Raw genomic sequence first — 27719 nt, forward strand, 5'->3', positions numbered from 1 at the left:
CTACATGTCACACAGCTCGCAGCGTACGTGCTTCGTTCGAGGAGCACCAGGATGTGCTTATGGTAGTTCCATGGCCATCAACCTCAATCTAGAATAAGTGGGACCACCTCGATCGAGCTGTTCGCTCCATAGATCTGTAATGAAGTAACGTAGCGCACTGGCGACGACGCTAGAGTCGACGTGGCTTCTCATCGCTGTCAGTACCTTCCAGAACTCCACGTCTCGCAGCGGTGGTGACATTAATGTTACAGGACAGTATATCGCTACGTCTCTCTCCACAGATCCTTCTTGGAACAGTACGGTATGTGACTCCGAATTGGGTGCTTTGGTTCGTTGTTGATGAGCAAATTTGCTTTATGTTTCCATGAGTATGCAGTTTTACTGTGGTTGACCTGAAATAGCAGTCAAACAACGCTTTAGGTCAAACACTTTCTGCCAGAATAAGGGTTTCACAAATCGGTTATTATCGACTAATGACGACAATCGTTCTGGTCGCTTGTTAACTGGCGTCGCAGCAGGAAATGCTCAGTAAATGAGGGATCTGGTCCTGCAAGGTCGTCAAGAGACCACTGAAGATCTATGCAACACATTTTGTCAGATTATTTTAATATGAGAAGTATTGCGGCGTAGTATATGCCACGACTCTTTCAAGACAGAAGTAACATTGTGTGTAAGTCTATAGGGAGCTTAAACAACTTCAAGGTGATGCAGACTTTCTGCAAAAGGTTGTCATTGATGATGAATGTTAGGTTTATGGCTGTGACTCTGAAACTAATCGCCATTCGTCACAATGGAGGAGCCCATCTGCCCCTCAGCCAAAAAAGCGTCGACAAGTCAGGAATAGCAACAAGTCCTCGTTGTCTGGTCTTTGTTTTTATTGGTGAAAACTTCCACACAGGTTGCGTCAGGAATATTGGGTACTCCATCACGAGAATGCACGACTGCACATGAACTACATCATTCAGAAATTTTTGACTAAAAACAAAATATGACCATACACGCCGTACCAATGATACTTACTCTCATGTTACATCTTTCTCCTCCCTAAGATGAAAATCAATATGAAGAGGTGACTATTTGCTACAGTGGACGATGGTCATGCGGAATCCAGACATCCATATCCCACGTGGAATGACCACTGCGATGTCACGAGAAGCAGCCTCCAATATATACTACTGGTCATTAAAATTGCTACACCACGAAGATGACGTGCTACAGACGTGAAATTTAACGGACAGGAAGAAGATGCTGTGACATGCAAATGATTAGCTTTTCAGAGCATTCACACCATGTTGGCACCGGTGGCGACATCGACAACGTGCTAACATGAGGACAGTTCCCAACCAATTTCTCATACACGAACAGCAGTTGATCGACGTTGCCTGGTGAAACGTTGTTTTAATGCCTCATGTAAGGAGGAGAAATGCGTACCATCACGCTTCCGACTTTGATAAAGGTCGGATTGTAGCCTATCGCGATTGCGGTTTATCGTATCGCGACATTGCTGCTCGCGTTGGTCGAGATCCAATGACTGTTAGCAGAATATGGAATCGGTGGGTTCAGGAGGGTAATACGGAACGCCGTGCTCGCACCCAACGGCCTCGTATCGCTAGCAGTCGAGATCACAGGCATCTTATACGGATGGCTGTAGCGGATCGTGCAGCCACGTCTCGATTCTTGAGTCAACAGATGGGGACGTTTCCAAGACAACAACCATCTGCACGAACAGTTCGACGACGTTTGCAGCAGCATGGACTATCAGCTCGGAGACCAAGGCTGCGGTTGTCCTTGACGCTGCACCACAGACAGGAGCGCCAGGGATGGTGCACTCAACTACGAACCTGGGTGCACGAATGGCAAAACGTCATTGGTTACACGTCTCGGTCACCTCTTGTTCGCATTGACGGCACTTTGAACAGTGGACGTTACATTCCAGATGTGTTGCGAACCGTGGCTCTACCCTTGATTCGATCCCTGCGAAACCCTACATTTCAGCAGGATAATGCACGACCGCATGTTGCAGGTCCTGTGCGGGCCTTTCTGGATACAGAAAATGTTCGACTGCTGTTCTGGCCAGCACTTTCTCCCCATCTCTCACCAATTGAAAACGTTCTTATCAATGGTGGCCGAGCAACTGGCTCGTCACAATACGCCAGTCACTACTCTTGATGAAATGTGGTATCGTGTTGAAGCTGCATGGGCAGCTGTACCTGTACACGCCATCCAAGATCTGTTTGACTCAATGCCCAGGCGGATCAAGGCCGTTATTACGGCCAGAGGTGGTTGTTCTAGGTACTGACTTCTCAGGATCTATGCACCCAAATCGAGCGAAAATGTAATCACATGTCAGTTCTAGTATAATATATTCGTCCAATGAATACCCGTTTATCATCTGCATTTCTTCTTGGTGTGGCAATTTTAATGGCCAGTAGTGTATAAGGAAGTCGGTACTATTGTGTTGTTAGAAGAGAGTCAATAACAGAAAATGGGCCAGTATGAATAGCTCAGAGACTACGAATGTGGACTAGTTATTAGATGTCACACGAGTAACGTATCCATCTGGGACGTTTCAGCCCTTTTAAACCTCCCCAAGTCTAATGCTGACTGTGGGGTAGGATTGATAAGGAACAACCACAGCTAAATCAAGACCAGGCAGACCTCGTGTGCTGACGAGGATTGCAGGGGTGGTTATAAGAAATCATATAAAATCGGTGGAACGAATAACTCGTAAGTTCTAAAGAGCTACCAGAATTCCATCCAGAACAGTGGCTGTGCGTATGGTGTAGAACGGGCGGCAGCTCTTCTTAGCCAGAGATTTATGTACTCAACTTTAAACGACGCTTAAGACAGCACAAAGGGCGACTCCATTGGATAGTAGGTGACTAGCAACAAGCGATCTGGTGTGTTGAACCTCGATATAGTCTGTGGTGGTTCTGTGCAGGGGTTTGGGTTTCACGAAAGCCTGGAGAGTGTTAACCTCCCATCATGTTTATTGCCAACAGTGAATTACAGAGTAGGTGCTATCACGGCGTGGGGGATTTCTCCTAGTTGTGATGTGAACTAGTTATTGCAATTAAGAAATTGCTAAATGCAGAACAATATGAAATCGTTTCACATCATTGTGTACTGCGTCCAAACAGAGAACCAATTCAGAGACGAAGGTTGTATTAGCATGACAATGCACCCTGTCATGAAGCAGCATCTGTGGGACAATTGTTTTAGGATAATAAAATTTCTGAAGTGGGCTAGCCTGACCTCAAAAAAACACATTTTGAGTGAGTTAGAACCTCAACTTCGGTCCAGACCCCAGCGCCCATCGTCGCTAGTCTGTCTGGTTTTGGCTGCTGAGGAATATTGGCCTGCCTTTCCTCCAAAGACATTCAGATATGTCATTAAAAGTACCCCCTGCAGAGTTCAAGCCACCATAAAGAGGAAGGATGGACACACCATAGCTCGCTGTCCACTAACAGATGTTCGGATATTTCTGATCAGGTAATGAACCTTCAGTTACATCACAATTTAAATATCTTATGGATTTCTACAACTATTATCAGATCAGCATAGATATCCTTCCTCTTGTACCGAATATTCAGTACTTAAACAGCAATCAGCAAACGGTATAAAGTGGCAGTAACAGTTGAAAGTAGTGTCTTTGAAGCATTATCACCAAGCAGAATCATGTGCAGTTGAGCCAGATTATGGTGACAGCCGTGTTGCACGCCCTAACTCCAAATCTTTCACACAAAAAAATATTCAAGGTGATCGCCATGGCATACAGAGCATGGATTTGGTTAAGAACTCTATTGCAGATAGCTCCCTTTACTGACTAAAACCTCAGCGGTAATCTTAGCGAGGCTGAAAGGCTGTCGGTCTTCTTATGACATACCGCTTCCCCACACGGGTTAGCTGATTTGCGGAAACTGACAAACGGAATTGTCACTTTCCTATTGTGCCCCTGACAAATCAACACAAGGTAATTATTGTCTTAAATAACCTGGAGCGAACGTGTAATATAGGTTCCTGTAACTGAAAAATACCCATTAATGTATCAGTTTGTAAAAGTTCTATATCATCACAACATACGAGGGCTATTAGGAAAGTAAGGTCCGATTGATTGCGAAATGGAAACCACTGTCAAAATGAAAAGCGTTTTATTTGCAACTGTTAGCTACACCTTCCAGCTACTTCTCTACGTAGTCACCGCTCTGACTTAGGAATTCGTCGTACTGTTGTAGCAATTTTCCAGTACCCCTTTCATAGAAGGCAGCCGCCTGTGCTTTCCATCAATTCTCTACACTGGTCTACAGCTCGTTGTCTGTGCGAAAATGCTTTCTTCATGGCCAGCGGTTCACGTGAGCAGAGATAAAACTCAGGGGGAGCCAATTACTTGCTGTATTGCGGGTGATCAAACACTTCCCATCGAAAACGGTTCAGGAACATCTTCATTGATCGTGCAGAGTGCGACCGAGCATTGTCATGAACAAGGAAACGCATGACATTTGTGGTCAGTGGGATGCATAACATCAGGCAAAATCTCTCACCAGGCCCTCAAATTTGGTGGGAGCCTCTATTTGTCTAGGCGTCTTTACGTGCTTACTGTGCGCTTAGAACTGAAAAGAGTGATGTGACGCAATCGACGGGCATACTAGAGGCACTGCACAGCACGTCTATGCAAAGCTTCATCGGATTTTCATTGTGGTTTCCATTTCGCGCCCATTCGGACCTTTCTGTCCGAATAACCCTCGTAATTAAGACAATTGGGACGATAGCCACCCTATATACTTTACCTTGCACAAATGTCACTGTATTCGCTAAATGGAACCTTGGATGTATAATAATTGTGTAATGTGCCACATACTTTTCGTGAGGATACAGCTCCACAGACACCAACGATGTTTAACTTAGATTACTAGCGCTTGCAATCGTACTTCAGTTATTATGATGTCGGAGGTGCAGTCGTCTTACCGACTGTGCTGTGGTAGCACGATGTCACTTTGAAGTTTGCGTAAACAGCCTAATTGACAAATGAGTTAAAGAGAACAGATACGGCTGTAAATCTGATAAAGTACACATTTTTCTCAGATTTGCCGGTTGTCTCAATTGCAGGATGTAATATTTCTAACAGATTCCATTTCTTGCATTCACAAGAGGGAGGAAAGAGGAAAGGTTAAGCTTCGGTGAGGTCGACGTCATTCCGAGACTGACGACTAGCTATGAAGAATAAGGATGTGACAGAGAATTGGCCTTGAACTTTTCGAAGAAAACATTGCAGCATTCATCTATATTGATATAGTTTGAGTGGGAGACTGAACCTCGCTTCTGCCGACTGCAGGTCCAGAGTCTTGGCGTCCATTGCCTTTTAGCTTAGGCTTGTTCTTCAAAACAGCTAGGGACAAGAACTATCGAAGGTAATCCGCAACGATTTATCGCAATTTTGTAGCAAAAGACCTTGAGAAAGTCATAGGAGTATCAATCACTCTGCAGTGGATGTATAAGTCTAATATTATTAAATACAGTTTTGGCAAGTGTGACGCACCAACAAGGGGTAATACGTGACCAAAAACGCATGAATTAATATCCGAGTACCTTGTTTGTAAGTTGCTTACTTGCTTAGTCACTAACATGATATAAATGGCCCATATACCACTAGTATAAAAGCAGAGGTGACAACTGCAGAATTCCTCCCCTGTGAGACCAGACATTGCGGTTCAGGCTGTTCACAGCGAAAATCGATTAGGAAAACAGCTTTAATAACACGGAAACGAGAGCCCAGCACAGTTGGTTAAACGAGCGCAGGCTGCGTATTTCATCGGTAACAGGTGCTCCGGCTCAGTTTTAACGTTTCTAACACGCTGGGGCGTATAATCGTGTAATCCTGCCGTACCTTATAAGAGCAAGTTATTGCTATTACAACGGAGTAGTCTGCTGAGACGGCTTATAGGAACCTGACTCCTTCTACTTCTCTCACCTTCTCTCTCTCTCTCTCTCTCTCTCTCTCTCTCTCTCTCTCTCTCTCTCTCTCTCTCTTTTCCTCTGCTCTGTTTCCATCTCTTCCCTTGGAGTGTTTATCAGCGCTTGGAATGCATACCAGCGCTTGGAATGTATACCAGCGATCTCGTTCTCTCTCACAAACACACACAGATAGACACAGAGAGAGAGAGAGAGAGAGAGAGAGAGAGAGAGAGAGAGAGACAGAGAGAGAGAGAGAGGGGAAGGGAAAGAGAGAGAGAGAGAGAGTGAGTGAGAGGGAGTCACCTGTAGAATTCCCGGCTTGCCTTCCCGGAACAAAATGCAGAAGACGTTTCTCTTCTTACTCTTTTGTTATTCCACCACGTCATAAGGTAATGGTAATCCCTACACAATAGTTAACAAAATGAAAGAAGAGACATACTGACAGTCCGAGAAAGTCAGCTGTTTAATGAAGTTTGGAATGTATTCTAAACAAATATTATTGCAATGCAGCGCTGCGAATGCTGTAGTGGGATTGCGAATTAGAAACCCAAGGCAGTGAATGATATGGTATTACGTGCAGCATCTGTCACGGCTTCCAAAGTTGCTAAATCTCGCTACGAATGCAAAACGTCTCAGTACGCTTACAACGATAGAAACTATCTGTTATCACTTTGCCATATAGAAACAACAGCATAGTTATTGGTCACATTAAGATATTGACAGACAGTAAATAAAATTCTTAAAGGATATATGGGAGTTTGGGCTAATGCACCACATTTCTGTGAAGACACAAGATTCAACCTCTGCATGCGGAACGGTGGATCCACATTCTTTAAGAACGATATTCATTTCACTTATACTGATCAAGCTTTTCAACATTTTCTCTGTACTATTAATACACAGCCCGAAAACAAAGTGACACACCTGGAAGACACGGTCGGATGTTAATGTAACTTTGTATTTGTACACACCATAAAAGTCTGGTGTTGGAATGTTGTGTGGCAGATAGAACGGTCTCTTATGATTTTATGACAGTTGAAGATGCCAATAAACTGACGCCTATACCTTTTCTCGGAGGCGTCTAGGTGATCAAGGTTCGATGTACTTCGTAGTACACGGGTCGTTCGGTAATGGCGGATACAGATAGCAGAAAAAGTTAATGTGAGCATTAGCAGGAAAATACTCAGGATGAGATGTTCTTTGGCTTAATTGAAAATTGTCACAGAGCTGCTGTAGCGCTGATTAAATTCTCATCACTCGCCGGCTGGGGTGGCCGAGCGGTTAAAGGCGCTACAGTCGCAGGTTCGAATCCTACCTCGGGCATGGATGTGTGTGATGTCGTTAGGTTAGTTAGGTTTAAGTAGTTCTAAGTTCTAGGGGACTGATGACCACAGCAGTTAAGTCCCATAGTGCTCAGAGCCATTTTCTCATCACTTCCTAACCACAAACATTTCCTAATTCCTCATGGTCAATACCCTTTTCTAAATCATTTGTTCATTTCACTCCAGTAATAATCTCTTTATCCAAGCCACAAACTAAGCGACGTCCACGCGTTCCTTTCGAATGAAACCTTCCTCCTAAACTATGGTTCCTTATTTAAGTCGGAGTACAGCAAATTTACGGTATCCTGAGCAACACATACACTGCATGCACTTCAGTAAATATCTCATTGGTCACGCAGTGAGACAAACGAAACATTCCATCTGCTCCACCATTCAATACATATGTCTTCTTACACTCTACACAAACTGAAAATCCCAATACTACCGACATTCAGAAGAGCCTAGGCGAAGATCGGAACTTACGAGACAGTCACCAACCAATAATGCTGTGAGGGCGTGTCGCGAGTCGCGCTTGGATAGCTCAGTCCGTAAGAGCATTACTCGTGAAAGCCTTTATGAGTTTGCGCGGTCCGACACGCAGTTTTAATTAGCTGGTAAGTTTCTTTTATTTCTTTATTGTTTTTAGTTAATCTGATCAAATCAGAGCTTTCATGTCCTCTCTTACATCGGACCTAGGGTTTACACATATGTATTTTTTGCGTCATAGTTACTTATGAAATGAGAATAATGTCAATAAGATAAATAATAATGAAATGAAATTCATATAACTGAAATTGATTTCAATGTATCTAATGCCATCGTTAATAACAGTTTTAACTAAGGTACTAGTGATACTAATACACTGCTACTATTTGCCAGAACTACTACTGTTAATAATAACATTAAAAGTAACAGTAATAATTGCTTCATTGTAATTCCAGTCTTGGGTCACAATGTTTATTTGAAATCAGGTTATTAATTTAAGTCGGCCATGAACGTCTTTAGATTTGAGTAAAAACATGTTGCATACTGAATATCCTTTTTTATTTAGGTCTGAAGATGGAAATTAATAACCTGTTCACAAATACATATTTTGATCGAATACTGGAACAATAATAAAGAAAATACTTTCCTGGATAGTTGAAAAAATTTTAGTGCTATGTCACAACCTGTAAATAATAATAATAATAATAGAAAAGGGGGATTATTTTCTATAGGGACGGATCGCCACGGGGGTTTGAGGATTATGGAGTGTTTTCTTATGATGAGTTGCTGAATTTGAAATATCGGCACACACTTTATTAGGTGATTTACGAGTGTCCAGCAACTGAAGAATTTTGGATCACATCTCTTTAGCACAAAAGAAGGCGATAATGTAGTACTGTGTGATTCTGTCATAATTTCCAGTTAATCGAGGTTGTCCATTGATAATGACCGGGCCAAATATCTCACGAAATAATCATCAAACGAATAAACTACAAACGACGAAACTCGTCTACCTTGAAGAGGGAAAGCAGATGGCGCTATGGTTGACCCACTAGATGGCACTGCCACAGGTCAAACGGATATCAACAGCGTTTTTTTTTTTTAAATATGAACCCCCCATTTTTATTACATATTCGTGTAGTTCGTAAAGAAATACGAATGTTTTAGTTGGGCCACTTTTTTCGCTTTGTGATAGATGCTGCTGCAATAGGCACAACCGTATAAGTACGTGGTATCACGTAACATTGCGCCAGTGCGGAAAGTATTTGCTTCGTGATACATTAAAGTGGACCGTTTACCAATTGCGGAAAAGGTCGATATCGTGTTGATGTATGGCTATTGTGATCAAAATGCCATGTATGCTGTTCGGTATCCTGCATGACATCTTCCAAGTGTCCGGACCGTTCGCGGGATAGTTACATTATTTAAGGAAACAGGAAGTGTTCAGCCACATGTGAAACGTCAACCACGACCTGCAACAAATGATGATGCCCAAGTAGGTGTTTTAGCTGCTGTCGCTGCTAATCCGCACATCAGTAGCAGACAAACAGCGCGAGAATCGTGAATCTCAAAAACGTCGGTGTTGAGAATGCTACATCAACATTGATTGCACCTTTACCATAATTCTATGCATCAGGAATTGCATGGCAACGACTTTGAACGTCGTGTACAGTTCTGCCACTGGGCACAAGAGAAATTACCGGGCGATAACAGATATTTTGCACGCGTTCTATTTACCAACGAAGCGTCATTCACCAACAGCGGTAACGTAAGCCGGTGTAGCATGCACTATTGGGCAACGAAAAATCCACGATGGCTGCGACAAGTGGAACATCAACGACCTTGGCGGGTTAATGTATGGTGCGGCATTGTGGGAGGAGGGATAATTGGCCCCCATTTTATCGATGGCAATCTAAATGGTGCAATGTATGCTGATTTCCTACGTAATGTTCGAACTGATGTTACTACAAGATGTTTCACTGCATTACGGAATGGCGATGTACTTCAGACATGATGGATGTCGGGTACATAGCAAGCGTGCGGTTGAAGCGGTATTGAATAGCATATTTCATGACAGGTGAGTTGGTCGCCGAAGTACCGTACCATGGCCCGCACGTTCACCGGATCTGATGTCCCCGGATTTCTTTCTGTGGGCAAAGTTGAAGGATATTTGCCTGTGGTAATCCACCGACAACGCCTGACAACATGCGTCAGCGCATTGTCAATGCATGTGCAAACATTACGGAAGGCGAACTAGTCGCTGTTGAGAGAAGTATCGTTACACGTATTTCCAAATGCATTGAGGTTGACGGACATCATTTTCAGCATTTATTGCATTTATGTGGTAGTTACAGGCATGCATTCTCAGAAATGATAAGTTCACAGAGGTACATGTATCACATTAGAACAACTGAAATAAAATGTTCAGACATACCTACGTTCTGTGTTTTAATTTAAAAATCCTACCTGTTACCAAATGTTCATCTAAAACTGTGAGTCATATGTTTGTGACTATTACCACGCCATCCACCACAAAGCGAAAAAAGTGGTATAACTAAAACATTCATATGTCTTTACGTACTACACGAATATGTAATAAAAAATGGGGGTTCCTATTTTAAAAAAACGCAGTTGATATCCGTTTGACCTATAGCAGCGCTATCTAGCGGGCCAACCATAGCGCGATCTGGTTTCCCCCTTCAAGCTAGACAAGTTTCGTTCTTTGTAGTTTTTCCGTTTGACGCTTATTTCGTGAGATATTTGACCCGGTCACGATCAATGGACCACCCTATATATCTCAACAAACCGATGGCATTAATTAAAGATTTCTGGATTCAATCAGTAGCAGACTGGTAGCGTGTCTCTTGTTAGCCTTAGCTGTAGGTTAGGAGGGAGGCTGCGGGAGGACTGTGAAGTGGGAAGGATCTACATCTACATCTATACTAGGCGTGCAGTGTATGGCGGAGGGTACTTTATGTACCATTGTCACTTGCCTCCCCCCCCCCCCCTCCCTCTCCCCTTTCCTGTCCCAGTCGCTGTTGCCAGCAAGTGTCCACGTGGGCTCGAATCTCTCGAATTTTATCTACATGGTCTTTCGTGACATATTCGTAGGAGGAAGAAATATATTTGTCGACTCTTCTAGGAACGGACGGTCTCACACATGGTTCACATGGCTCTGAGCACAATGGGACTTAACATCTGAGGTCATCAGTCCCCTAGAACTTAGAACTACTTAAATCTAACTAACCTAAGGACATCACTCACATCCACGCCCGAGGCAGGATTCGAACCTGCGACCGTAGCGGTGGCGCGGTTCCAGACTGAAGCGCCTAGAACCGCTCAGCCACACCGACTGGCGGACGGTCTCGGAACATTAACACCGCGATGCTGAACACCTCTGTTGCATCGCTTGCCACTGGAATTGCCTAATCTTCTCCGTGACGCTTTCGCGCTTACCAACAGAACCTACTCTTCTTTGTATCTTCTAGTCCTCTATGACCCCTATCGGGTAGGATCCCATACTGACGAGAAAATTCAGGTATGATCGGACAAGGGTTTTGCAAGCTGCCTTCATTGTTGATGGACTACATTTCCTGAGAATTCTTACAATGAATTTCTGCGTTACCTGGGTTAGTACTATGTGTTCGTTCCACTTTAAATCGCTCTGCACGCATACTCCCAGATATTTTATGGAAGTAACTGCTTCCAGTGCTTGTTCTGAAATTTTGTAATCGTACAATAATGGGTCTTTCTGTCTATGTATTAGTAATCTCTTACAATCATTTATGTTGGGTGTCAATTGCCATTATCCCTCCCAACGTCCACCTTCTGCAGATCTTCCAGTATTTTGCTTCAATTTCTAGCGTTGCGACTTCTCCGTATACAACAGCATCACCCACGGAATGTCTCATGAAACTTCCGACGTTGTCTGATATGTCATTTATATATATTGTAAAAAGTAATGTACCCATAACTCTCCCTTCGAGTATGCCCGAAGTGACTTTGTATCTGAAGACTTCTCACAAACGAGAATATGTGCTGCGTTCTGTTTGCTAGAACTCTTCAATCCAGTCATACAACTGGTCTGATATTTCGTACCCCCGTATTTTGTTACTTTGGTGTCAGTGCGCTACTGTATCAAGTGCCTGAAATGTTCCGTCCCTTGTGCTCCTGAGGCAGCGGTTCTCTAAAAGCACCCTATGACCTTATTTGATCCTCTTTTTGCACTTGTCTGCATTATTTCTCATTCGGAATCTGTACTAATCTCACTTAACAGTATAGTATATTTATAGATGTAAACACGCCTCCAGCGTTCACCCAATTTTTGTGAATACATTCCAGTCTGAATTTAGAATTTCATTACTACTGACATCTTGTTCTGCCCCTAGTACTATCCAAGAAACTTCGTGAACGACTTGTAAGGAGGCTGTTTAGGTTTTTATGTTGGTAACGCCACGTAGCGCTCTATAAAAATCACTGACTGTGCTGTGTGAAGGCAGTGGCTGGTTTGCATTGTTGTAAGTATATGCTATTGTAGTGTTGGGCAATCGGCTGTTAACAGCGCGTAGCGTTGCGCAGTTGGAGGTGAGCCGCCAGCAGTCCTGGATGTAGGGAGAGAAATGGCGGAGTTTTGAGAGCGGATGATCTGGACGTGTGTCCATCAGAGACATGCCATGAACTGCTATATATATTATGACTTTTGAACACTATTAAAGTAATTACTTTGTTTGTTCTCTATCAAAATCTTTCATTTGTTAACTATGCCTATCAGTAGTTAGCGCCTTCAGTAGTTTGAATCTTTTATTTAGCTGGCAGTAGTGGCGTTCACTGTATTGCAGTAGTTCGAGTAAGGAAGATTTTTGTGAGGTAAGTGATTTGTGAAAGGTATAGGTTATTGTTAGTCAGGGCCATTCTTTTGTAGGGATTTTTGAAAGATTTCGTTGCTCTAAAAATATTGTGTGTCAGTTTAGTGATGATCAGAATATGTAAAGAGCGAAATGCCTGAGTACGTTCAGTTCTGCTCAGCTGTTTGAAAATCAAATAACGTAAGGGCCTTACCAGCAAAGTAATTCAATAATTTTTCTAAGGGGGCGTTTCAGACTATACCAGCGTCGCAGGTGGTACTGGCGCTGCAGTTAAGTTGAGACTGCTGGCGGCATTATTGGTAATGGCTGTCACGTAAGAACCGATCATTATTCGGTCGAAACTTCCATCTGCAATGCTTACTGGGTGTGCTGGTTGGCTGTAACCGATAAGTGTACCTACACCAATAGTATCTGTGAACGCAGTGCGATACAGCAGTATTTTAGGAGTCATCAGTAAGGACGGGTGAACGTTGCATTGCCACACACGTAACCATAGCCAACTGTCGATGATAACTACGTGCAACCATTAAAGACACTACCTTTTTTTGTCCTCAGTCTTCTGAGCCATTAGACACCAACCACAGCTTCCCCACCTGTGCAACCTCTTCGGATCAGAGTAGTTCTTACATCTAACGTCCTCAGTAATCTGCTGGATATTTTCCACTCTCTGTCGTGGCCTACAATTTAGGGTCTCTACTGCTGTCTCTAGCACCATGGAATTTATTCCCGCATCTCCGTACCCGATGGACGCTGTGAGTTTGTGAAAACCCTATCCTAAGACGGAGAATGTATCAAGTATCTCTCCTAGAACTTTACTCATTTTTCCAAAGCGAAACTGAAGTAAGACGTATAAGGTGTGTTTGTTGGGGAATACGGTATCAGGGACGCTGGAATACCTATATGACTGGAGATTACTGCTCCTCGCTTCACCGAGACGTGCAACAGAGCTATATAATTTGGTTGGTGCCTATGTTCGTAGCGGTTTAGTTTTGCACGTTAGTATTACTCTTTCTAGGTGTTTATTTCTAGATTGTCAATTTTATTTCCAGTTTATTGGTACTATTTGCGTTTATACTTGTCATTTTGTCATTTGGGGATAGTGAGTGAAGCTGTGGTCACTAGAAAGTAGGATGCCAAGTTGAGGAATCGGAACGCTTCTGACATATTCTGTTTGAGTTTAGTGACAACTGTGGAGGTAGCCATAAACGTTTGCGCCCTCTGTGAGGACAATGGCACTGGACAGAGCACGTCAAGAAAATGGTATTTGCGTTTTAAGGAAGATAGTTTTGACGTTGGTGACTCTCCACGTTCAGAAAGAACTTCGGAGTTTAATGAAGATCGTTTAAACGCATTAATCCAGAATGAACCACGTCATTGTACTCGAGAACTGGGAAATGTAATGAACTGTGATCATTCCATTACCGTGCAAAGTTTGCATGGAGCGGGGAAGGTTCAAAAATCGAGTGTGTGGGTTTTGCATGCTCTAAGCCAAAATCACAAAATTCAGCGGGTGGCCACATGTACATCTCTGCTTGCTCGTCATCAGTTGGCTCGCCAACAGCGCCCGTCATTGCTACCCTGTATCGCTGCAGGTGACCAGAAATGGTGTCTTTCTGCTAACATAAGGAAAAGGATTATTAAGCCCAAACAAAGAAGCAACACCCCGTACAAAGATCTGCGCGTATCCACAAAAGATAATGTTATACGTCTGGTGGAACAGCAGCGGTGTGGTGTGCTACGAATGGCTTCCATGAGGGGTAACCATCACTGCTGACATTTAGTGTCAACAACTGAGACGTATTGCAGACGCAATCCAACAACAACGATCAGGAACACTGTGTGAAGTGACGCTACTCGACGATAAAGTCCGCCTGCATTCTGCTAAACTGACAAAAAAGATTGGGGTTGAGAAATCGTGCCGCACCGACTTTATTCACTTGATCTTGCGCCCTCAGTTTTTAACCTTCCCCGCGATATATCGAACAACCTTCAAGGAACTTTCTTTCCGGATGAAAACATGCTCCGAACATGCCTCGACGAGTTCTTCGCCTACAAACCACATTTTTTCTACAGCCATAAATCAAAAAGTTAACTCAGCGTCGGCAAATAGTGAAGTAGAATATACACTCCTGGAAATTGAAATAAGAACACCGTGAATTCATTGTCCCAGGAAGGGGAAACTTTATTGACACATTCCGTGGGTCAGATACATCACATGATCACACTGACAGAACCACAGGCACATAGACACAGGCAACAGAGCATGCACAATGTCGGCACTAGTACAGTGTATATCCACCTTTCGCTGCAATGCAGGCTTCTATTCTCCCATGGAGACGATCGTAGAGATGCTGGATGTAGTCCTGTGGAACGGCTTGCCATGCCATTTCCACCTGGCGCCTCAGTTGGACCAGCGTTCGTGCTGGACGTGCAGACCGCGTGAGACGACGCTTCATCTAGTCCCAAACATGCTCAATGGGGGACAGATCCGGAGATCTTGCTGGCCAGGGTAGTTGACTTACACCTTCTAGAGCACGTTGGGTGGCACGGGATACATGCGGACGTGCATTGTCCTGTTGGAACAGCAAGTTCCCTTGCCGCTCTAGGAATGGTAGAACGATGGGTTCGATGACGGTTTGGATGTGCCGTGCACTATTCAGTGTCCCCTCGACGATCACCAGAGGTGTACGGCCAGTGTAGGAGATCGCTCCCCACACCATGATGCCGGGTGTTGGCCCTGTGTGCCTCGGTCGTATGCAGTCCTGATTGTGGCGCTCACCTGCACGGTGCCAAACACGCATACGACCATCATTGGCACCAAGGCAGAAGTGACTCTCATCGCTGAAGACGACACGTCTCCATTCGTCCCTCCATTTACGCCTGTCGCGTCACCACTGGAGGCGGGCTGCACGATGTTGGGGCGTGAGCGGAAGACGGCCTAACGGTGTGCGGGACCGTAGCCCAGCTTCATGGAGACGGTTGCGAATGGTCCTCGCCGATACCCCAGGAGCAGCAGTGTCCCTAATTTGCTGGAAAGTGGCGGTGCGGTCCCCTACGGCACTGCGTAGGATCCTACGGTCTTGGCGTGCATCCGTGCGTCGCTGCGGTCCGGTCCCAGGTCGACGGGCACGTGCACCTTCCGCCGACCACTGGCGACAACATCGATGTACTGAGGAGACCTCACGCCCCACGTGTTGAGCAATTCGGCGGTACGTCCACCCGGCCTCCCGCATGCCCACTATACGCCCTCGCTCAAAGTCCGTCAACTGCACATACGGTTCTCGTCCACGCTGTCGCGGCATGCTACCAGTGTTAGACTGCGATGGAGTTCCGTATGCCACGGCAAACTGGCTGACACTGACGGCGGCGGTGCATAATTCTGCGCAGCTAGCGTCATTCGACGGCCAAAACCGCGGTTCCTGGTGTGTCCGCTGTGCCGTGCGTGTGATCATTTCTTGTACAGCCCTCTCGCAGTGTCAGGAGGAAGTATGGTGGGTCTGACACACCGGTGTCAATGTGTTCTTTTTTCCATTTCCAGGAGTGTATTATTGATGAGTAAAGTCTCTGCTTTGTGTATCTGTTGTGTTTATTAAGTTTATAGGAAAATGCTACGAACGTATGCACCAAGGTAGCAGACGTTTAAAGGAAAATAGAGAAAGTATAGGTAAACTTTTAGGCAAAATTACTGAACAAAATACATTTACATTGTGTTTAGACTTCAACTTTTCAACCAAACCCTTGCTCAAAAAAATGGTTCAAATGGCTCTGAACACTATGGGACTCAACATCTTAGGTCATAAGTCCCCTAGAACTTAGAACTACTTAAACCTAACTAACCTAAGGACATCACACACACCCATTGCCGAGGCAGGATTCGAACCTGTGACGGTAGCAGCCCCGCGGTTCCGGACTGCAGCGCCAGAACCGCACGGCCACCGCGGCCGGCAAACCGTTGCTAATATTGAGAAATTGAATTACTTTTCATTTCAGTAATACACATGTTTGATTAACTTTCTAGTTTATAAGGAAGTCACGTTGTCACAATTCTCTATGGATCAGAGAACGAACTGAATGCGGATATAGATACATTGTCACGCAATTATGATATCAGCAACACAGCTCACCATTAATATTGTAATGTAACAAAGCGAAAGATAGTAAACAACAAACTTTTACTTATTCTGTATGTGCGGTGGGTCAGGGGTGTAAATGCGGATATTGTGATCATTGGTAGCTTAATATGTACCCACTTCAGTGAGTTAGTTTTTTTCTCTGCGTCTAACAGTCTTCCCACAAACCTGTCACATAAGGTACTACCTGATATTTTCCGCACATTCGCAACTGCACCACTAGGTGGACTACGCCTGTACGTATAGACTAACCGTTTCTCATCGATGCAGCCACACTTTTAACACCAGACCTGCTTCCCAGGGTAAAATAGGCTCTAATGGCTTTTTCTTGCTTATAGTTAGGTTCTACACTAGTTACTGTTCGGTTGTTTAGGTACAGCACGAAAAAGACGTACTGAGTGGTAGGGTTATCGGTACTGTTTGTAGCACTGCTAGAGAAAGAAACATAAATGAATGTGTGGGAGTGGAATTGACAGCTGATGATTTCTCTTTCTTGTTTATTTGTTTGTTTTGTACATAATTAGAACTGCTCGTCGTTCAGTGTTAGTCCATTGTGTGTTTGATATCCTTACAAAATATAAATTGTATTTTATAAGCTGCTCGGATATATTCTGCGCTTTCATGTTAACGAAGCAACTACTTTTGATGCGTGTACATTTTACATGCACAAACATAAATAACCTACATAATTATTGTTGTTATTTTGTACTACATGGAACCTTTTAATCATGATCAAAGACAATAATTGATAAGTGCATGCGAAAGTTATTTAGAAATAACAGAAACAAGTGTGCTCCCTGCCGCCGTTGGATAAGCAGCTGCCAGCAGCAGGTCGTATATTCTTAGCTCACTTATTTGTTACATAGTTTACTTCTTAATTTCCTTGCGTATTTTTTGGTACTTGTATAGTTTATTTCACAAATTTCTGGCGTATTATAGTATTTGAGAGTTGTAGCATGGCGTTTTAGTACCTGAATAGTGTAAAATCGCGTAGTCTCCTTCGGCCGCCGAATAGTACGTCAGCAGAGCGCAACTAGCAGCAAGTGGCTTATTTAGCGTTCATATAAGTGTAGCAGTCAAGTTGAAAATTTGTTTGTGTTCTTCGCGCACTTCTTTAGTTAAATCCGTCAAATCATTGTGTAGTTTCGTAATTAGTCGAAGTACTGAAGTGATATTACGTTTTTGTTTTGCTATTATGAAATGAAAAGTTGCTACTCACCATATAGTGAAGATGCTGAGTCGCAGATAGGCACAACAAAACGTCTCTCACAACTAAATCTTTCAATCATTAAGGTCTTCGTCAACAACACACACACACACACACACACACACACACACACACACACACACACACACACACAGACACTCACACATAGTGTGGTTTCATTTGCCTGAGACTGCAGTCGTGTGTGTAAGTTGCGTTTGCGTGAACGTGTGTGTGTGTGTATGTGTGTGTGTGTGTGTGTGCGCGCTTGTGTGTGTTTGTGGCCGGCCGAGGTGGCCGAGCGGTTCTAGGCGCTACAGTCCGGAACCGCGCGACCGTTACGGTCGCAGGTTCGAATCCTGCCTCGGGCATGGATGTGTGTCATGTCCTTAGGTTAGTTAGGTTTCAGTAGTTCTAAGTTCTAGGTGACTGATGACCTTAGAAGTTAAGTCTCTTATTGCTCAGAGCCATTTGAACCATTTTTTGGTGTTTGTGTGTGTTTGTGTTTGTGTGTGTGTGTTTGCGTTTGAGTGTTTGTGTGCGTTAGTGTGTGTGTGGGTGTGTGTGTGTGCGTGTGTGTCTGTTGTCTATTCTTGCTTTAATTGAAGCTTTAATTGTGGGAGTCTTTTTGTTGTGCCTATTTGCGACTCAGCATCTCCGCTATATGATGAGTAGCAACTTTCTTTTCAATAATATTGTTACATTCCATCCTGGGTTTTCCATTGTGTGATTTGTTTTGCTATTTCTTTTCAATTTTACCTTTTTCACGGAAATTGTGTTTTCTACATCTATGTGATAAATTGGTATTTTTTTCTTATTTTTACAATACTCCTCTAATTCACATTAAAAATCAAAGATTTTCGACTAAAACTTGAATTAAGCGTTGACATTTCCAGATTTACTATAATTACTGTTTATAAAGATAGGAAGATAATTGTGTAGAACAAAGATGTTATGTAGGTTACGTGGGTTTTTATATGTGCTCATTCCGTTTCTATACTGTTCACCGCTTCCAGTTTCTAGGGAAACGTAGTAAGACAGTGATCGCATATGCAAATAAAGCGATCGAAATAAGGTACCGCCCAATACTGACCTAACGTTCAGGTAACGCAGTTCCGATTTTAAATGAACAGAGCTACTAAGAAAACTGCCGTAGCCTGCAGTAGTTTTACAATTGTACTCTTGCTACATACGCTTGGAGGTACTAACCAACCTAAAAGCTTACTACTAGTAATAGCTAAATTATTAGTCTGCAAATGAAGTAAATACTGATGTAATGTTGTTCAGCACACTTTCCGCAGACAGCAATAAAAATATTTGCACTTAGACCCCTAACAACTTGTATAGAAAAGAGAAAAGAATACATGGTTAAATTTGTATTTGATTTAGGATTTACCAGGGTGTGAAATATTGTACACACACTTACCGCCATTTGCAACGACAATGGCTTGAGTGTAACTTGTTATCAAATCGAACTGGGCTTCGATGGAAGATATCGATATGTCATTCTACGATGCTTCAACTCAGTGAAAGAGTTAATCAATCGAGTTAATCAAGGTATGGCACAGCGATCGAGCTTAACAAGTCATAACGTCTGTTATAAATACGGGCTTGAATACGGGCTCCAGGTTTGTTTATTAGCAAGGCCTTTGTATCGGAAATGCTGGCTGTTGTTCACCACGAGGGTATTACGCTGCCAGCGGGGTTTTGTTGCTCGAGTCCAGTTGCTGCCCTGTATGCAGAGGCTGGCGAGCCTCCACAGTCTGTTCGACGTGTTCTCCTTGTGGTACACCAAGCACATATGGCATTGCCCATCCTCAACTCGCTAGTATCCATCTCCGTTGCACAGTCGCCACTGGAACGGCTACCCCGTCACCATCCACAGGCAAAGAGACCGCTTGGATTCCGTGCGAAGGATGCCTTGAATTACTGCAGGTGGGGCCATTAAGATACAAGGTCAATGCTGGAGTAAAGGATCCCCCTGCCTACTAAAGAGGCGCAGCTTACTTTTCGTATTGGCTGCTTACAAGAAGAATTGTACTCCAGACTAAATTTTTAAAACTAAATTTAATAAGATTTTACATCGCCACCAGGATGGATCTAAGTAGGGGGATGTTATCGGATGCTCTGTCGTGTTCCCCGACAGTGTCCTCGGAGTGGGGCTCCCAGAGCAGTTTTCAGTTTATTACGAGGAGTTATTTGCTACCCAGAGGGCACAGAGCAGAGGAGACGGCGTCATGGCAAGGAAATTCTCATCTGAGACGACTCTGTTATTTTAGTCCATTTTGATGTGGTTTCTCTTTTCACTCGCGTTTCTCTCTCTGATTCGTTGCAGCTAATCGAGGTTAAGTTTGGTGTCGAGTTAACAAATTTGTTTCAACATGTGCTGACTTTCACATACTTTTTATTCAATGGTCAGTACTACGAACAGACTGATGGAGTTGCAATGGAAAGCCCGTTGTTACCTACTGTGGCCACTTTGTTTATGGAGCACTTTGAGGAACGTGCATTGGAGTCAGTGACCTTGAAACCTGCGTGTTTTTTCAGATAGACTTTTGTTGTTTGGCCTCATGGTAGTGAGAATTGAAACCGGTATTTGGAACACCTGAATTCAATCCACCCAAATATTCAGTTCACTATGGAGGTGGAAAAGAATGGATGTCTTCCCGTCCTTGATGTGTCGGTCAGAAGGAAGACTGATGGTACGTTGGGACATTCTGTTTATAGGAAGCCTACCCATACTGACTTGTATCTGCGATCTGATAGTTGTCACCATCCAGATCAGCGTGAAGGAGTACTTCGTACCTTGGTTCACAGGGTCCACGTTATCTCAGACCCTGAAAAGTTTGGCAGCTGATCTATCACAACTTGAAGTCACCTTTGTCAGAATGGTTATAGTGAGAGGCAGATCAAACGTGCGTTGCGCTGTCAGCCTTCTGTGCAACCGGTGAGTGACGATAACAACGAAGTGGCACCTAAGTCTACGACCTATTTGACTTACACAGGAAGCATTTCCAACAGGATTGACCGTACTTTGCGGAAATATGATGTGAAATTTGTTTTTCGACAACCTTCTAAGATTAAGGCCCTGTTGGCGTCCGTAAAAGATGATCTTGGTTTGCGTAAGGCTGTTGCAGTTGCGGCCTGACATATATTGGTCAGACAATCAGGACTGTCGAAGACCGATGTATTGAACATAAGCGTCACACACGCTTACAACAACCGGGCAAATACACTGTTGCAGAACATTGCCTTGACACAGGTCATCCTATGGAATACAACAACACGGATATTCTGACTTGCACGTCCAGCCACTGGGATAGTGTTATTAAGAAAGCTGTTAAAATCAAACTATCAAGCAACCTTATAAACAAAGATGGTGGATTTTGCTTAAATGCTGCTTGGAATCCGGCTCTGTCTCTCGTCAAAAAATAGAGGGACAGAATTAGTGCTACTTCACCTATTGATTAATAGTCACTATCGATATTTCTGATGTTGGCTATCTTTGGTTGTGTGTTGACTCTGCGCTTACTTGTTCTGTGTATGGTATCTTCCTTGTTTCTCCTCTGTGAACCGAGGTATTAAATTCCCTTGCACATTGATTCCTCCTTGCAGTTGTACCTTGAGAATGGCAGGGTGGGCTCCTGTCGAAATATTGGCGGTGGTCGACGACGTCACCCGGCAGCAAACCCGTAAGTTATTTGAACAAATTCTCATCTGTTCATATTCTCGCAGTGCCAGTCATATTGTTGGTCAGATGTACACAACAGATAGGATGGTGACAGAAGTACATGACGCTCTGGTTCATTTGCAAGGAAATAATTTTCTGTGGGTTCCAGATCACGTAGGCAGTCGGGAAGACGAACACCCTGAGGCTTGCTCCCTTTCTCCTACTGCTCGCTGTTCAGTCCCTCTGCAGACTGTTACATCATTTTTGGCCAAGAAGTTCATGTGTCAGTGATTGACTGAGTGTCTGGACGCGAGGAATAATAAGCTACGTTCCGTAAAACCTTCATTGCGACCTTATCTCCTTCCGACCAGGATGGGTTGAAGAAGTAGCCCTTACACGGCTTGGAGAGGTACATCGCCTATTGAAGCTTGGCTTTCTCTTACTGAAAGAAAACATAATCCGTAGTAGACAGTAATGTAGACAATTTTTATTTAAATATTGCGATTAGCTAATTTAGATGAGTTGTTATTTTCAGGCTCCTTGGTATCACCTTCTTTAGCAGACAGCTCTTGTTGAAACGTATAAATTCGTTCAACTTCAGCATCTTTACCAAAATACAGCCCAATAATGATCATGCTTTCCTTTAGCATGTCAAATAAAACACCTTTCGGCCGTCCAAAGTTCCAAATTGTTATTTAATGGGCTACCAGTTTCGGCGATACATTACGAAATCTTCAGACCCCTGACCACGGTATAGGAAGATTCCCACCTTTGGTCCAGTCACAATAGAGACCAGGTTTCAAAGACTGGTATCAGTGGATTATTGAAACAGCGATCACTTCAAACATCACATGCCCACGTTCCATTTACGCGGGTAGCGCTCCCGCAGCGGGTACTGCTGACAGGGCACGCTATCCCGAAGGCATTGCTGACAGTGAGAAGCGTGAAGGGGCCCCTCTGACAGCCAATAAGAAACCTGGAAATCGTCACGTGGGCGACGCGGAGCAGGTCGGTGGGGAACGCCTCGAACACACGGCCGCCCGCTCGCCTACCACCTCTCATCCCGGCCAGACGTGTTTCCTAGCTCCTCTCCTGTGGCATCACGTCCTCAGTCTGGGTGTGGCAGCCTCCTGACTCCGTAGCACACATCACTTGTATCCCTTAACATTAGGCCTTGGCGACAATAAACTGAAAAATGAGACAGTTAATTTTCTTGTCCAGGTTTCCATTTCAGGAAATCTCCTAACACGCCTGAGCACCTACATACCGCCTCTATGCTAACTCGACTGCCCCTGCACACTGGTATTTTATCCTTGACGTAACGTAGTTTTTCCGCTGTTTTTCGTCTGATTTTTATTGAGGGTATGTCTGTTACTCGCCTTCTCGAGGCTGTCTTTTCAATTTTTGTTTGTGAATGCAACTTGGTTATCCGATTTATTGCCTTTTAATAGATTTTTACCATGCTCGTCTGTACATCATCCATGCGAGGGCGCTGATGACGTTGCTGTTTAACGCCGTCACCAGCACGTCATCATCATCGTCTTAATACGTCAGAAATGTAAACATATTTGAAATATAGCATCTGCTGTATAAATTACCAGCCCTTTGAGCCAGATGTGATTGTGTTGTGGTACCCCATACCATCACGCCTGGTTCTGAGCCTGTAAGACAACGAAGAATGTAGTCTAGCAGCTTTCATTCTCCTCAGAGCCTCCACACGTGGTTACGTCGATGCTGATACTGAACGAAATACCGGGGTGGTGCCAAGCGCTACACTACTAATGGAGTATTCCAACATTACGGGATTCTTTTTCTATTCATCTGCGTTAATTTACATTTGTCTATATTTAGAGTTAGCTGCCATTTTATACATCAATCACAAATCCTGTCCAAGTCATCTTGTATCCTCCTACAGTCACTCAACGACGACGCCTTCACGTACACCACAGCATCACCTGCAAACAGCAGCACATTGCTATCCACCCTATTCAAAATATCAACTATGTAGATAGAACACAACAGTGGACCTACCACACTTCCCTGTAGCACTCCAGATGATACCCTCACCTCCGATGAACACTCACCATCGAGGCCAAAGTACTGGGTTCTATTACTTAAGAAGTCTTCGAGCCACTCACGTATTTGGGAACCAATTCCATACGCTCGTACCTTAGTTAGGAGTCTGCAGTGGGGCACCGAGTCAAACGCTTTCCGGAAGTGGAGGAATATGTCATCCGTCTGATACCCCTCATCACTGGTTCGCAAGATATCATGTGAAAAAAGGGGCGAGTTGCGTTTCGCAGGAGCGATGCTTCCTAAAGCCGTGGAGATGCATGGACAGCAACTTCTCTGTCTCAAGGAAATTCATTATATTCGAACTGAGAATATGTTCGAGAATCCTGCAACAAACCAGTGTTAAGGATATTGGTCTGTAATTTTGAGGGTCCGTCCTTCTACCCATCTTATATACAGGCGTCACCTGCACTTTTTTCCAGTCGCTCGGGACTTTACGTTGCGCAAGAGATTCGCGATAAATGGAAGCTAAGTAAGGAGTCAATTGGAATTCCATCAGGACCTGACGATTTATTTATTTTCAACCCATTTAGCTGCTTCACAGCCCCAGGGATGTCTATCACTATGTCCTCCATACGGGAAACTGTACGAGACTCAAACGGCGGTATGTTTCTACGATCCTCCTGCGTGAAAGATTTCTCAAATGCTAAATTTAAAATTTCAGCTTTCATTTTGATGTCTTCCGTTGCCAGGCCAGACTGATCAGTGAGTGACTGGATGGAAGTCTTTATTGAATTCATCTTCAAACAAAATCATTTGTTGTGGTGATATTTTCTGTATCAAATAGTTTGCCAGTGTAAATTCTACAACTATAGCAGTATCCATTATCGCAGCACATTTAAACATTTTGATACCGTACATGTGTATCTTTTGTTTCAAATACTGCCCGAGTATAAACTGTCCTTGAAATGGTATTACAGACTCGTCGATACACAGCATTTCGGCAGCATCACATTAATTTTGAAATTTTTGTTCGGTTTTTCAATGATGAATTAAACTTTTGAGAGACAGTTTAAAGAATCAGCTTGTGTATTATCCGCTAAATGAAGAATTCTCAGCAGGATTTTGAAACGGTGTCAGCTCGTTACCTTTGAAGGGTATATTTCAATAAACAATGGATAAGGGGACCAATAAATTGTACCAACACCATCCAAAAAAATCAATCCATACAACCATTTTATTTCATGTTTGTTTGTTGGTACCCAATGAATCAAACATTTGGAAACCGTTGTCGTTAGTAATGCATAAACATGTGTTTGTCTGTAATGTGTTCAAGTATTTCACGTATTTCAAAAAGCCGATAAAAATTTTCGACTGTGTTACACCTATGCGCCTTTTCATCCCTCACTTTGGCACCATGGACAATCGAAAGGCGGACAGTGTTCAGCTGGTGCCTCGAGGATCAAACAACGTACTTTGATCACTTATTGAACCAACATACGAATTCTCACATTCGGATATTGGCAATCGCACCATACAGCGACGTAGACGTGATAAAATAACGCATTCGGTGAATCAATGTCTTCTACTCACGACATTTTTGTGCTATTGACTACCAAGATTTTGAAAATAAGCGCTTTAAAACTAGTCCCTGCTAACACAATAGCAACTTTCTTTAACTCGGTGGTCTAACTCAGATTATGCATCTAGCAACTAACAGCTAAATCCAGAAACGTCAAGTAATGTTAAGAGCTTCTTAATTGTTTATTTTTCCTCCTCAGTAACAAACAAGTACACTTTCAGAGACAGTAACGTTTTAAGGTGTACTTAGTTTTAATTGTCGTTGGTGAATTCCGCCTCGAGCTAAGCAAAGATGACGGCTTACCTTAGGGTCACAGAGGAAAAAAGTGAGACCACTGCGCGGTCAGAGGACGAGATAGGGAGAATGTTTCATTGTTTTTCTTTCAGTAATAACAACTCTCAGCCATGCGCGGCTCGTACCGAACAGCTGCTGTAGAATATTATTATTCCTGTAAATGTTTTCGTAATTTCTTTGGATTGTGTTGCTCTTGCTCAGATGTAAGGCTAAATAATCAATAAATAAATAACTGTGGGTTTTAACATGAAAGTAATGTGAACTCTGAATTCACATTACAAGATGGTCATTTTCAAATGCCGCAATTACTTGTAACAAGCAACTTTAAATTAAGACTGTTGTAATGGAATATAGTGAGTAGAAGAAAACTGACATTTACATCATTTATCAAACTTTTGTGACAGTGTCGTCTCATATTACAATAGCACATTTAAAATGTAGGTACAAACACTTTCATGAATCAAAATTATTCGAACAGAAGGTAAAGCCAACAATACTTCAACATGCAAGTATAGTGTCAAAACTGTTAGGTCGCAGAGGTTGGCAGTAATCTGAAACATACCACAGTTAACAGAAGTGTTTCGAATTGTGTCGACTGTAAACTATCAGTACTTTGGGGATAGCGGCTAACTTACTGCTCCCTTACTCTAAGTGGTTTGTTGTGGGCTCATGACGTACTAATGTATGTAGGTTACCAGTTAATAATAACATCGGTACATATGCGGGCCTAGGTGTCGTCTCACAATGTCAATATGCTCTCGAGCAAAAAGATTTGACGACCATTCCTCTAACTGGTCATCCTTCCTCAGCTGTCTTCTCACCATACCACATATATTTACAACCCAACTCATCAATCGTCAAGTGGTGCTCTTATATTTTGTATACTTACCCAGGTCGGCGACAGCTGCCGAGCGAAATTCTCCGACGGTAACGCCTATGTGCTGAGTGGCAAGTACACGCGGCCGTGGAAAGGGTTGCCGGCCGGCAGGTGCAGCATTATACGCCCGTTAATACTCCAACAGTGTAACTCATCACAAGTCAAGTATTAGGCACTCCGGGCTGCCACCTCAACGGAAAACCCTGCAAAGTCGGCTTTGCGTTCAACCATTTTTTGTTATACGGAGCGTATCATAATTAATGGCTTAAACAAAAATGGCTCTGAGCACTATGGGACTTAACATCTGACGTCATCAGTCCCCTAGAACTGAGAACTACTCAAACCTAACTAACCTAAGGACATCACACACACCCATGCCCAAATGGCGTAAACACACTGAGTTGAAAGTACACGACACTAGAATCAAAAAAGTGTAGTAAACATTGGCTCTAAAATGCATATCTTAACAGTTATGAGCACTTGTTCTGTAGAAGAGATGTGTTTCACAGCAGTGAAGTTAAACAAATGCTCGTAGTTCTTGAGGTATGCATTTTAGAGCCCATGTATGCTAGACTTTCTTGCTTTTATTACCGTGCAGATTCAACAATAGGCATTTACGCCACTAATTATGCTACATCCATACAGGGTGTTAGCGGTATAAGTGCAGATATTTCTAGTGATGACGGAGACACTGTACTTAACAACATTACATCAATATTTACTTCATTTGCAGGCTAATAATTACAGCCATTACAACTGGTATGTTTTTATGTTGATTAATATCTTCACGTATGGGTGGCACATGCAAGCAATTAAAGTCTATTAACGTCCCTGGACAGCAAGGCAGGTATTGAAGTGTGGATACACGAACGCAAAACGGATAAGCTATAGTGACAGTAGTAGTACATTTCAAGGTGGAGTTACGACCGTGCAGGGAATTCGGGTAGTAAATTACGTGTTGTGTTTGCGGAAAGTCAGTCAGATGCCGAGAAAAACCAACTACCTAACTGAAGTGGGTAGATATTAAGGTGTCAATTATACAATATCTGTACCTATGTCCCTAACGTCCGGCACAGTTATTACTATTCTGTAAGTGAATGTAGAAACAAAACTGTAAAAAAATAGTTATAGCTTAGTGTCGAAGTTTGAATTGTAGGATGTAACATTGAATAAATAAGGAACTAATGTCAATGTGGGCAGTTTACTTGTTGAGAAAAAGCCCATTTTCTGACCAAGATGCTGAGCAAGCAATACGTTTGTCCTTTCGGGCACTAGTTGCGTTGTGATTATCAGCTTCGGCATGGTGTTGAGTACGGGTCTCCTG

Source organism: Schistocerca gregaria, chromosome 3 (genome assembly GCF_023897955.1).
Source record: "Schistocerca gregaria isolate iqSchGreg1 chromosome 3, iqSchGreg1.2, whole genome shotgun sequence".
In the NCBI taxonomy this organism is placed as follows: domain Eukaryota; kingdom Metazoa; phylum Arthropoda; class Insecta; order Orthoptera; family Acrididae; genus Schistocerca; species Schistocerca gregaria.